The sequence below is a fragment of the Epinephelus moara genome, chromosome 1, assembly GCF_006386435.1.
Source record: "Epinephelus moara isolate mb chromosome 1, YSFRI_EMoa_1.0, whole genome shotgun sequence".
In the NCBI taxonomy this organism is placed as follows: domain Eukaryota; kingdom Metazoa; phylum Chordata; class Actinopteri; order Perciformes; family Serranidae; genus Epinephelus; species Epinephelus moara.
Genome location: NC_065506.1, coordinates 34,356,340 through 34,367,693, shown reverse-complemented (window position 1 = coordinate 34,367,693; position 11,354 = coordinate 34,356,340).

The window sequence follows — 11,354 nt, the reverse complement described above, 5'->3', positions numbered from 1 at the left end:
AAATCCATATGGCGGTTAGGCCTAGATAAGAAATTAGCTCTCTAGCGCCCCCATTTTGTTTGATGGGGTCAATAATGGAGGGGTCCCCTCAGATTATGTGTGGTCATATGCCTACAAAGTTGCGTGGTGATCGGTGAAACCCTTGAGATGTTATACACCTTTATGTGATGAGCCACGCCCTCCGCAATATTCATTGCCTTATAGAAGCTCAGTTTTAGTAAGTTTTCCAACTTTTGCCAAGAGGGAACTTTAGATATTGGCCCCTAGATGAGTTTCATGCAGATCGGTCAAACTTCCTAGGAAGAGATCGATTTTAAGTGTTTTTCAAAAAATTCTAAATGGCAGACAATCTATATGACCGGAAGTTATGGGTTCTTGAGGCAAATTTGTTCCTCATGAGGAGAGGCATCTCTGTGCAAAGTTTCATGTCTCTACGACATACAGGGCATGAGATATGCCCATTCAAAGTTTGCAATTTCAATCGGTTGCTATAGCGCCTCCCTTTGGCCAATTGATGTAATATTGCTTCATTCTCATCCTCCCATGACCCTCTACCACTGTGCCAAATTTCACATGGATTGACCAAGTCAGTGAGGAGAAAAACGTGAAACAGACAGACAGACACAGACAGAGTTTTCATCAATATATAGAGACATATAGTAAGATAGGCTAAATTTAAATACATAATTGAAACTGCTGCAATCTAAATAGCTTGATGAGTTATTGGTTTCCATTTCTATTTTGTTTTTTCTTGCAGTAGTCTCTCATCTAATCTGGCAGAGCATCAAACTGTGAAAACAACAGCAAAGCTTAAAACCATTTGGTGTCCTTCAGACGTCTTGCATGTGTCTGCTCGAGAGTAAATTGGCACTCTTTGCTAATCGTAGATATGTAAAATTGCCAAAGCAGAGATGCAAGGTGAAAATGAGTGCAGTACCACTCACATACTCAGTGATTGCCCTTGGTTACTGGTTAAAAAAGATGACATGATACTTTGCACTAATAGTTGATAAGATTGCTTTATTTGTGGATGAACAAACAAACCCGTGGTTAATTTTCAACATCACGGCTTGTAATTAAACTGAAAATGAAACCACACGTTTGATAAGGGGTGTACACTCAATGACACTTACGACCTCATAAATAAGATGTGCGTAATGCATAAAATCAGGCTTGTTAGTTAATGCATGCTACAATACACATGCACATTGCAAAAGGCCAATAATGGATCACACATATTATAGCATGTATTTCACTAATTTGTAGAGGGAAATAGGAACATGTATCCAACAATATCAATGCTAAAATTTGATCAAGAAATAAGACTCTTTCTCTTATGAGCACTTGAGTTAAAGCACAAGACCTTCTTGGACTCTTACTCTTCTCTGCTCGGAGGTGATAAGGAAATATAAGCCTCTTTGGAAAACAATATTCCTTTTCTCACTTGAGCTGGTCAGACCTGACATAGAATTAGTGACGTACATAATATCTGTATATGAATATTTGGAAGATAATGTTCATGAGAAAGACTTGCATCTGCAACAGTGAGACTGTCCTCAATAGGAAAACAGTGTGGGTAGTTTCATTAAATACTTACCAAAATTTATGTTTATGTTGTCATGACGAGCACCTCTTGCACTGGTGTGAGTAATGATTGTTCCTTCTCTGTAGCCAAGTCTCAAATAACGCCAACTTGTTGTACGCTGCCATAAAAAGGGTTAGGGAGGAGGTGGATTGGCATACAAAGCATATGACATCGATACGCTGTTACTACAATTACAATTGCTTCTGACTAATTGGTTAGTTTGTTGGTGTTGAGGTAAAAAAAAAAAAAATCAGTTTTCTGCACCAAGATCTTTAGTTGCCAGCCCTTGGATCTCCGAAAAGTAATTGTCCCAGTTTTGTGCATGCATGCCCACAAACCACTTAATCAAAGAGCTTGCAACTGTGCAGAGAAGAAGAGACTCTTAACTCAGGGGTTTGATGAGGAACCGCTCCAAATAGAGTAAAAGCATTAAGCAAGGTTTCTGTTTGACTTGAAACAGTAAATCACGTTTAAACGAGGAACAAGGATGAAACAAACCCTTATGTACAACACTTTAGGTTCCATGAGTGAACATAGAGTTGGCTGAACCGGTGCCATATGGCAGATGAGCATTGGCCCTCACTAATAGGAAAACCTGAGACCAAACGAGCCTCATCATGAGCACTTATCTCTCGGCCCACCTGTTCATATCTGTGTCTCTATGTCCTTTAATCAACCTTGCCACTTTACTTCCTCGCCTCTACGCCTGTCTTTGTATCTCTGTCTGTATTTTCGTGTGATTTTTCCTCAGTGTCTTTGCCTACGGCTGTCAGGTTAGAAACCACAAGCAGAGTGCTCTGGGATTAATGTGTTCTCTCTTTTTTCTTCTTCCACTGCCCTATTATTGCCATTTATTTTGTACCGCGTACTAGCCCTCTTCTCTCGGATGAATTTTCTATCTTACCAAGAACTCTTGTTGCCTTTGTACCTACTGAAATGCTAGAAAACTACCATGAGATTTTAAGTGAGTCAAATTAGCTCAGTGGCAGAGTGTGTAGCACAGAGTGCATGTTTGTGTGCTGCGTGAATGCGTAATTCTGCCCCTGCTCTACCCACCTCCAAACACTGCATGCCTTTTCAATTACAATGTAGCAGATCAGTGATCAGCATCAATCACGGGGGGCAAATGAGAGAAATGATGATACACGTTTTTTTTTCCTCCTGAAAAACTGTTGCACATTTTCTTCACCAAATTAGGTTAGCAGACTTAGTTCCCCTTGACAGAAGAAATGGCTTCCTGAAATGCATGAGTGGCTGATATTAACAAGGAGCGCTCATCTGGCACTTCATTAACTCAGTCTGACTCTACAGCTCGGTCGGACAGCCAGACAGTCAGACCATATAGGGCACCTCCCTTTAAAGCCTTTTATACTTCTTTTCTAGGAGTGGAGGGAGGAAACGCTTAATACTACATACACGTACAACCCTCACTCACTCTTGCTGCGAATGGAGAGAGGCATCATCTCCCTTAATACTTGTTTTCTCATATTTTGTGTGATTCTTGCTGACATTTACAGCATGGTGTCCACAAAGTAAAGAAAACTGATGTGATACATAAAGGAAATGTTGGAAATTATGATACAGAAATAGCAAATCCATCCAGACAGGTATGCTGGTGAGGGGTACAAGCTGGTGACAAACTACAAAGACTAGACATATTTAAAGGACATATTGCTGTGGTGTGGTCCTTGCTAGTGAGTCAAATAAATGGGAGGACAAACTGGACGACAGGTAACAGAAGATTAAAGTCACGTTGATAGTCACACCCACACAAAGCAGCTGGCACTGGTAGTTCTGAACATCTGACGTGTATCGGAGAGCACATGTCCTCACTGACCAGCTAACTACACGGATGGGCCAGGCATGTACGAAACAGTGTTACTCATAAGGTGGTGCTCATACGATGGTTACTGCTGATAATGCTGCCCTGATCCACAGTAGCAGGATAGTGTCATCAGGTTTCCCCCCCAGGTCTCCACAGTGAGAGTGAGCTAACCCCTATTAACACTGTTAGCGCTGTCATCATCAGCACTGCTGTCATAGCTAGTTTTGTTAGCACTGTTAACACAGCTGATAACGCTTTCCTTACCCATGGTGGTTGGACGGTGTTTTAGTGAAAGTGTAACACCCACCCCACAGTTCCTCCCTAGGTTGCCCTGGTGAGCGTGAGCTAATCCCCATTAACACTGTTAGCTCTGTCAGCACTGTTGCCATTGTTAGTTATAGCTCAGCCACCTTCATATTTGCTTGTGACAGCAGAGGTGAGAGCCATGTGCAAGCAATCCCGGCCCAGACTTGTATTTGTAGTTGAAGGAAAGTGAGAAATAATTTGTATATCTGCCCCGTGATTCAGATCTGCTTCAAAATCTAATGGGTTCTCCTGTGTTACACCCTTCCATCAAGTTTCTTGAAAATCAGGCCAGTTGTTTTTCAGTAATCCTGCCGACAAGCACACAGACGCACAAATTGAACAGAAAACATGACCTCTTTTGTGGAGGTAATAAGACTTTAACATCAGTTGCCTCCCTGCTACCTGATAAAGGGCATCTGAGGATATGTGGCTTTACATTTACAAGTATTGGAGATTGGCAACAGCTTATCTTTAATGTATCTGAGATGGCCTGAGAGGAGGCCGATGAATCAAAAAACAGGGAGAAGCAGTAATACTGACCTTAAGGGAGCAAATTAAGTTCAACAAACCATCCTTAGTGCATAGACAAAGAGAATAAACAGACAAAAAGTGCAGTTTGTTGAATATATGTATCAGTTTGAAGTTAAAAAAAAAAACATTGCCTTGAAACTTTTAAAACCACCAGTCCACGACTGAAAATGATCATTAGACTCCCCTTTACCAGTTCTGCTGATGTTTCTTTGAGGGTCCATCTCGCTCTGTTCTGTATCAGCCTGGAGAGAGCCGACAAAGAAATAGAGTCGGTGGAGTAAAGGAGAGTGGCGGGGGAGTCAGTGGTCTGTAGATCCAGGCACTCTTTGAAAAAACAAACACTGATGTTCCAGCTGGCCTTGTAGTCAGCTAACCAGAGAATATTATTTCATTAAAAATTCCCTACTTGTTAGTTACTTCCCTTTTATTTTCCACTCCAATTAAACACAAGCATCCACAAGGCAAGCATAAAGTAGGGGAGACTGGGTATGATTCTAACACTTATTGTCAGGATATGTAACATGCTGAACTTCTGTGTTAGAGCTCTCAAATTTTGGCACAAGGTACCTTTATTTGTCTCCTACAAATAGAAATATTTTCAACTTTTCCAACTATATCACAGAGTTCATAAATTGTGATATACAAGGAGTTCCACCGACTGATGCCGCTGTTCCTTTCTGTGAAAGTCGGACCTTGCATGCAGGAGTGAGATAGTATGTCCTTCATAGAGTGTGGGTGTTGGAATGACCAATTTCACATTTTGCACCACTTGCTGTGTCCACTATGTAACGCTGGAGAACACACCAATTATATGTCATGTTGCTGTAAATCAATTGTAGACCCCACTGTGTAAATTTCATGTAAAATTTCTGAAAAGACGTACTTCCTGTTGCCAGAAGGTGGTGCAATCACCACGACACCTAATTTGCATGTTGATGGCTTCGGGCCTGGAGCCTTATAAAACATGTGAAGTTTGGGGCAGATTGGACAAGGTACACAGTGGTTACGACAACTTCCTGTTTGGTGGCAATACCTGAAAGTTTGACGCCTTGCCACGGTTACGCGGTTGGACAGTAAGTCAAACTTTGAGAAAGTTTTGATGCAAAAGTATGATAGATTTTATAGACACAAACTGAAGTCAATCTGATGAAATCTGTAGGAGGAGTTTGTTAAAGTATGACCCCTGGAAATGGCCAGAAATGCACCAAAATTGCACAGTAAACTGAAAATGGCTGACTTCCTGTTGGGTTGAGGGTGTGGCTCCAAGAGACTTTTTTGTACGTCTTGGTGTGTTACATGTGCCTACCAAGTTTTGTACATGCAAGTGAAACCAGCTTCGAGGGCTGCGTCATCAAAATTTTGTAGGGGGGTGCTACAAAGCCATTGTTTTGAGGCAGAGGATGAGATATATCAAATTTTTCACCAGTTGTGATATGTGTGCAAAGTTGCATGACTTTTTGAGAACCTTTAGACCCACAAAAAATAACATTCATTTGAAGGAAGAGGAAGAAGAAGAAGAAGAAGAAGAAGAAGAAAAAAAAAAATCCTTGCATTTCAATAGGGTCCTTGCACAACGTGGTGCTTGGGCCCAAATAACATACATATACTAATAACCAATTCCTACTTTGGTCTAACCAGCTCTCCTTCCTCAGTCAAGTCACCTGTCAACACGTCCTCTTGCTGCACATTGAAGACATTTTGACTGCTATGATAGCCCACACAGGACAGCTGTGCGGATCCTCTTTCTCTGAGGTTTTGCTGTTTTTTTTGCTCACTGTCACATGGCAGATAGAGTATTCTTTGGGGACAGACCTTACTGTCTTTCCCTGCCTCGCCTCATCTGATGCAGATTTCAGTGCAAGCACACCCCTGTCAGTTTTTCTCACCAACTCTTCTGGCATGTTGAAAAGAGGAGTAAGATAGATAGAGAATGTGTTTAGTCGTCACTGGGGTTATTGTAACTTTTAAAAAATCTGTTAAAACCATTCCCAACCCTGTCGGCCAGTGTTTAGTGAGCTGTAGCCGCATGGTGGTTGAAATGAGCAAAGATGAAATGCCTCACATCTTACCCAAGAGACTACCCTCTAATGTTATACAGGTTACATAATTCCAACTTGAACAGTATCAGCACACTTGCCAACTCTCCCATTACTTACTGAGAGACTCCTGTTTTCATTGCCCTCTCAGATTTCCTCATGGGGTCTCAATTCTACCATATTTCTCCTGATTTATGACAAAATTTCACACCTTTTTTTCCCATTCATACCTGTTTCTGGCACGGTACAGCGAGTAAAAGCTAAGCCCTAAGACTCTAAAAGTCTGCTGTTTCCTCCCCGTTGGCACTTGCCTCCATCTCCCTTCTTCTCTGATCCTCTGGAGCTGGAGAGGGGCACCTGTTATGCCCACGAGTTGGGTGCATCTGCCGGTGGACACCTCATCTCCATTTGTAAGTCCAATGGAACACTCTAGCAGGGGTTTGAGAGGGTAGCTTGTGGATTAGGGAGGGCCTGAGTTGCCCTCCTCCATTGCGACAGTGTACCCAGCTGTCTTCCAGAGACTGTAGGCCTCTCTTTTTGCCTAACTTAGGCATCCAGGGACAACACATTCTCACTCTGACCTTGTCACATATTGAAGTTTGGTCATTGACTTTCCACGTCCACATACAATGTGCAATGTATCCTGGGTGCATTGGTTGTTGACGTTCTGGGACACCGTGTCAAGTTCTGCCTGTTACAGGCATTGTCTTCTTTCAAAATACACTTCTGTTTTCACAGGAAATTTAACATTTATATACAGTCTCTTTCAAAATAAACATATTACGTTGGTACAACACCGCGATTTCACGTTTTTTTCTTTCAACAACAAACACACATGATTGGGTTTAGGACAAAAGAACGGGGTTTGGCTTTAGAATCTTACGGGACGCAAACATTGCTCTCCTGGGTGAAAGTCGGTGTTTGTTGGACCCATCCACCACCCCTCCTGCCTGCCCTAGTTGGACTTTCGCTGTCTTAACTTTTGTATTTGTTCTGCCGCGTTTCCCCCTGATGCCACCAGATGCCGTTTAACTAAGACGGCAACTGGCTGCGTACCATGCCGATGTTAAAGGACGCCTTTTTTCGTTGGTTTCTGATGCCACAAGTCACTCCTCAAGCGCCGGATTTCGACGACTTTGGAGTGAGACCGGGCTCCCAGAACCCAGGGGTGAGTGGGCCAGGGCGGACAACTGGGTGTGGGTCCCTGACGTGGGCCAAGCCTACAGCCTGGCCCCCCTTTAAAGGGATAGTGCACCCAAAAATGAAAATTCAGCCATTATCTACTCACCCATATGCCGAGGAGGATCTGGTAAAGTTTTAGAGTCCTCACATCACTTGCGGAGATCCCAGGGGGGAGTGGGAAGCAGAACAACTCCACCTGCAGGCTAATGGCGCCCCAGAAGAAAAAGTCCAAAAACACATAATTGAAACCACAAAATATCTCCATACTGGACGTTTGAATCTGGGGCGCCGTCAGCCTGCATTAGGTGGAGTTGTGCTGCTACCCACTCTCCCCTCGGATCTCCGCAAATGATGTGGGGACTCTAAAACTTCACCAGAGCCTCCCTTGCCGGCATATGGGTGAGTAGATAATTGCTGAATTTTCATTTTTGGGTGCACTATCCCTTTAACCTTCTGGTAATCTGCTGGAGTACAAAGGGCATAAACCAAAAAATAAACAAAATGAAATGCATTTAACATAAAAACACTGATGCAGTTTACTTTGTTATTTTCATTCTTTTAAAAGACACCAGAATGCAGGAAAAAAAGTGGAAGATGCCCACACCCCTGCTTTGGTTTCAGATCCTTCCTTTTTTGAAGTCTCAAGGATGGCAAGTATGACTATTGGTACTAATTATAATATATAGACCTGTTAAAAAATTTTTAATTCATACCTGAAAATGAATATCTGGGCTGTACAATCTTCACACTTCTTCTCACAGCTATGAAATTTTACATGCAAGGGCAGGAAGGAAGGGGTCATATTTCAGATGTACAAGTATTACATGACTCATAGCTCATCCATTCAGGTGGTGTTGTTACCACCCCAGTTGCAACAACCAAACCCGGTCTCCCCTACATTATTTGGAAGCAAACCAGTTCAACAGTTTGATTGAGTAAACATTGCTCCATGGAATAGCTCATATTTCAGTCGGCTTAATTAGCACTAGAAGCATGTTAAGTTTCTAATGTAGTTCACATAGAGTTTTGTAAAATAAACCAAGGATTGCATTAGGAGTTTCTCCTTTCGAGTCTGAGGTCAAACCATAGATGGTGATGTTTGTTGTGTAGATTGTAAACCAATCTGGGATAAAATGGGGATTTTGGGGTTGAGGAACATTTAAAGGCAGAAAAGGCGTAAGGCTGTTGTTTTAATGACATTTTACGAAAAGGTTCTGACATTTATAACTGGCAAAGGCGTTCTTCTCAGCCACATCAGTATTTGGGTGTGTTTGTACATGTTGATGTGGGATTTATTGTTGGTGAGGGTGTGGAAGGACATGCCCCAAAGGAAAGTGGCCTGACTTACTGCTGATTTAGGCGGATTGTGAATGCACAACTTCATAGGAGAGACTTCCAGATTGTTCTTGTTGTTGTCCTCAAGTGACTTTAGAAAGCACATTTCCCAGTTCTCAGTGTCACTTTGCTAAGAATAAAATATCAACAACCACATGCAAGTTTTTAATTAAAGGAATTTGCAAACATTAATCTTGAATTACACCCTTCATTACTGGTAATTGTTCTCACAGTACAGTACAGTGGAAGCTTTTTTCTTTTCACTAGTCAATCACATAAAAATCTAAAATGGTGACAGTGGATAAACAACTAATTTAATATATGACACTTACATTGCTTCATAGACTATATAAAAGAACACAAAACGCACATTACCAACACTGAGTAACAGTATGTCACTGTCTCCAAAAAAAAATCCTTTGAGCAGTGCTATAATGCAAATCAGTGGTTCATGTAAACTGTCACTGTCAGAAGATACACCATGAAGACGTCCTGATGTCCTTTGAATGTGTTGGCTGTTTACCAGGAAGCTGCCGTATGGTGATGACTGTCGGCAGTCAGTACATTCTGGGTAGTATCTCACTACATGATAAAAAAATGAGCAGTTAGACAACTTGTGAAACAGTTTTGCCTTTGCTATTAGTGTATAGCTTAGTAAGGCACAATCCCATTTCATATTTTTACCCCTACCTCAGGTTTTTCGAGTGCCACCTTGCCCCTCGGAACCGAGTTACAAGATGGTAGTGGTTGAAAAATTCCCACATGAAATGGGACAGTCTTTCAAGGCCCTAATACATCATCAGTATGCTTCCATTTACATAAACAGACCAGACCCCCAAGAAAGCTGCTCAGCCTTGCAGCAATTTTTTCCCAGTGGCCACTCGCAGTATTGCAGCAAAAAAATCCCTAGGGTAGCATTTTCCCCATAGGCCACCACTGCAAAAGACATTCTGTAAAACTGTTGACAGGACACCTCAAACTGCAAATAAGGTCAATTATGAATCTCTTCAATCTGTTTTTTTTCGTGCTATGGTAATTTTGTATTTGTAAAACTTTCCTCAAGCCAAGAGAAGCAATTTAAAAATTAAGTCAAACAGGACCTGGCGGGCACGTCCAGCTGGAGAAACACTACTACTTCAGTGGGTTGCATACCGGGGAAGTAAACCCGGAAGCCAATTCCTTTTTGCGTGTAGGGTAGGGGGCATAACGAAGGGTAGTGGGTATGAAACTAGCCCTTCGGAGCAAGGGATTTCAGATGCTGACTTGCCAGCGAGGGGTAGACGTCGCCATGGCTACCACCGAGCAAGAGACGGGGAAAAAAGTTTTTATTGCTATTCACAATGTCTAGATTGGAGTTGACAGAAAGCTACCCTGCTAGCTAACGTTACCGTCGTCAGGTTGCTTGTTAGCTAGCTAGCTAGCTCGCACTATCTAGCGTCTGTCATCTGTCCTGCTCTGCAAAATTGTCGGATTTTTCACATTACGATAACACGCCAGCTAGTATAACTATGCTGCCTCGTAATGTTAGCTGGTTAGCTAGCTAGCAGAAGACCCCTGTCGTACATATCATTTCATCGTCTGTCGTTCATCAAGCGAAGCATGATGAATACAGAAAACGCGATCGGTAGGATGAACTCAACTGGAGACTCCATTGTAGATGCCGGTTGGAAATGTAGATGGCTCACGGCTTCCTGTTTAAAATAGTTACGTATGCGTGAACGTAACCGACGCGGTGACGTAGTGAGTGATGTCCCAATTCCTAGGGAAAGATTTCAACCCCTACCCCTTGTTGCTTCATTTTGAGGGCCAAGGGGTAGTGGGCAAGGGCTAGGGGTAGGGCTAAGGGCTCAGGGGTAGTGGATAAGGGGGAGTATTGGGAGTGGGCCTTTGCCCTACCCCTCTATTTTAAGAGGAATCAGGACACCCTACCCTAGATGTGAATGCGCAAAACAGAGGGGTAAAGGGGTGTATTGGGATTGGGCCTGAAAATAATACTGTGCCACATCCATACACAAAATCCTTGTTTTTATTTTTCAGTGTGCACCACAGCTGCAATTTGATTTTGTGACACTGGGAATTCCATGTGACAAATGTTTGAAATGTCTACATTTGAAACAGTTAATTAAAACATATGCACATAAATACATAATTAATGTCGGAAACACTAATCCTGAAATGCAATTATTATGGGAACAGAAATTGTTAAAACAACATTGTCCAGATGAACTGCCTTAGGGTTGGGATGGTGGAATAAAAACACTAGTAGGACCGGATGGTATTAAATTGTTGGCGGTTATGGGAAAAAAATAAAATGCTCAGAAACACACTGCTGCAGCTAATTCCCTGGAAGCCCCTCTGTGTTTTGCAGAGATGAAACTGGACGAAACCGAGAGAAAACCGGGGCCTGAAGAATAAAGGAAATTAGTAACGTAATCCACAGCAGGATCAAAAGAGTGTGATTGGATTATATTTTGTTGCATCACAGCAAATGAAAGATGTTTTAGATCAAAGGCAGTGATTTTCAGCAGGAGAATATGGAGATGCATTATTGAAG